This window comes from Ailuropoda melanoleuca, chromosome 9 (genome assembly GCF_002007445.2).
Source record: "Ailuropoda melanoleuca isolate Jingjing chromosome 9, ASM200744v2, whole genome shotgun sequence".
Taxonomy (NCBI): Eukaryota; Metazoa; Chordata; class Mammalia; order Carnivora; family Ursidae; genus Ailuropoda; species Ailuropoda melanoleuca.
The window spans coordinates 54,437,742-54,440,649 of NC_048226.1; the positions used below are offsets into that span (position 1 = coordinate 54,437,742).

The window sequence follows — 2,908 nt, forward strand, 5'->3', positions numbered from 1 at the left end:
TGTTCAACTTATTTCAATCTTTTCATTCAACTTTTACTTTCATGTTGCCTAATTAGATGTCAACCAGATTTTCTGTTATATCATAGAAATTTAAGGATACTTGTAACATCATTTAACAAAGTCCTGTGAAACGCATCACTTAAAGCAGGCAGGGTTTTAACGTTGAAAAAAAAAAAAAAGAATAGGACATTCTAATGGCAAGGTACCATTGTGATGCTCTCCACTAAATTGTACCATATTTATTTATTCATCTTTAATGTCTGTTCCTACTACATAATGAATGAAGCACTATGCCTTTTCTTAGTTTGAGCCTTTCTTTAAATGCCCTTCCTGGCATTTTGTTCATTTTCTCTTTTGGTATATATGATTTGGTCATACTCAGCTTCAGCTCTATTTGGCTATTTTTAATTTTTTTTAAGATTTTATTTATTTATGTGATAGAGAGACAGCCAGCGAGAGAGGGAACACAGCAAGGGAGTGGGAGAGGAAGAAGCAGGCTCCCAGCGAAGGAGCCCGATGTGGGACTCGATCCCGGGACGCCGGGATCACGCCCTGAGCCGAAGGCAGACGCTTAACAACTGCGCTACCCAGGCGCCCCTGACTATTTTTAATTTTGATGAGATTCCTTCCTATGCAGTTAAGTTACACATAACTTCCAAACAGATAAATATCAATGTAGTTCTTACACATAAGAACCTCAGCGGGGAGAGGAGGGCCATGATCCAAAGGAACCAGAGCAGTTGAGAAAACTGTTTATTGCTGTCTGAGCTTTGAAACTACAGGTTTAAGAGAACATTTTGAAAAATGGGGCACACTTACAGATTTTGTGGTGAGGAGAGACCCCCAAACAAAATGTTCCAGGCGTTTTGGTTTTGTGATTTACTCCTGTGTTGAAGAGGTGGTTGCAGCAATGTGTGCCCCACCACAGAAGGTTGATGGGTGTGTAGTGGAACCAAAGAGAACTGTTTCTAGAAAGGATTCTATAAAGCCTGGTGCCCATCTAACAGTGAAGAAAATTTTCTTTGGTGGTATTAAAGAAGATACAGAAGAATATAATTTGAAAGACTACTTTGAAAAGTATGGCAAGACTGAAACCATAGTATGGAAGACAGGCACAGTGGAAAAAAGAGGATTTGCTTTTGTAATTTTTAATGATCATGATACAGTTGATAAAACTATTGTTCAGAAATACCACACTATTAATGGGCATAACTATGAAGAGAAAAAGGCCCTTTCTAACCAAGAAATGCAGTCTGCTGGATCACAGAGAGGTCATGGAGGTGGATCTGGCAACTTCATGGGTCATGGAGGAAACTCTAGAGATGGTGGTAACTTTGGCCGTGGTGGGAACTTCGTGGAAGAAGAGGCTACAGTGGTGGAGGTGGCGGTAGCAGAGATAGTTCTGGAGGCGGTGATGGTGGATATAACGGATTTGGAGGTGATGGTGGCAATTGTGGTGGTGGTCCTGGTTATAGTAGTAGAGGAGGCGATGGTGGTGGTGGACCAGGATATGGAAACCAAGGAGGCAGATGTGGTGGTGGAGGAGGATAGGATGATTACCATGAAGGAGGAAACTTTGGAGGTAACTATGGTGGTGGTGGGAACTATAATGATTTTGGAAATTATAGTGGACAACAGCAATCAAATTATGGACCCATGAAGGGGGGAGCGGTTTTGGTGGAAGAAGTTCGGGCAGTTCCTAGTTCGTGGTTATGGATCTGGTGGTGAAGTGGTGGATATGGCAGCAAAAGGTACTAAAAATTTTTCAGAAGAAAAAGGCTACAGTTCTTAATAGGAGAGAGAGGGAGGAGTTGTCAGGAAAGCCGCGGGTTACTTTGAGATAGTCGTCCCAAATGCATTAGAGGAACTGTAAAAATCTGCCATGGAAGGACCAATGATCCGTAGTCAGGCAAGTTACTGCAGTTTAAACAGGAACCACTTCTTGTCCAGGACTGTCATAGCTACAGTTTGCAAAAAGTGCAGCTATTGATTAATGCGATGTAGTGTCAATGACATGTACATTCCTGAGGTCTTTTATCTGTTGTAGCTTTGCCTTTGTCCTTTTCATTACATGGGGTTTATTGCCCTGTAAATTGTGGTAGTGGTACCAGGAATAAAAAATTAAGGAATTTTTAACTGAAAAAAAAAAGGTAAGACAGATGAAGAAAAAGTAAGCAAATTTATTATTGACAAAGCTAATAACAGGTTATGTGACTCCTATCTTTAGATTGAAACCTTGATTTTCCTCAGCTTTTGCATATCCCAAGCTCTCAGTACCATTGGGAGTACAGCCATTGCTTTATTCCCAACTTGTTCCTCCATGGCCTTCGTGGACTCCCACACACCATGATTTTGGGGACTCCTGGACATTCTTGCTTATGATCAATCCAAGCAAGATTAAACCAACCCCTTAATTGTGGTTAAAGCTGCCAAAAGCCAAAATGATACCCGGAAGTCAAAAATCACATGTGACCAAATGCCAAAAAGTGTTGGTCCAGGCTTTATCAGTTAAAAGCTAATTATTATACTACAGTAAAACCCAGCAGTAATGCACTATTTGAACTGCTATAAATTACCAGAATCCTAACCCTATGTACCCAGCCCAACAAAATCTTAATATTCAAGTATCATTTTGTTTCCTAAATTACATTTGTTTATTCCTCAAGATTTCAGCCCAGTGCGGCAGATGTTAGGGTTTTGAGGAGGTCAATGTATAACACTCCTCGTCTCCTCACTTGAGTTCTAAACCAAAGAAGAAAGAAAAGTAAGACAAATTCAGATTATCACTAGGAATGTCATACATATGCAGGAAAGTAGACTCCTTAAAACAGATACCCAGAATTAGAAAAATTTACCCCCTGATTAGAAGCAAGAATTCCTGCCCCTCAAAGGTCCTTCCAGCTGGACT

The 2,908-nt window shown here is 40.5% G+C and overlaps 1 pseudogene; it reads left to right on the plus strand.

Annotated features, from left to right (window-relative positions):
* LOC100476706 overlaps positions 1 to 1,966 on the plus strand; it is a 20,473-nt pseudogene extending 18,507 nt beyond the window's left edge.
* Positions 1,967 to 2,908: the final 942 nt, after the last annotated feature.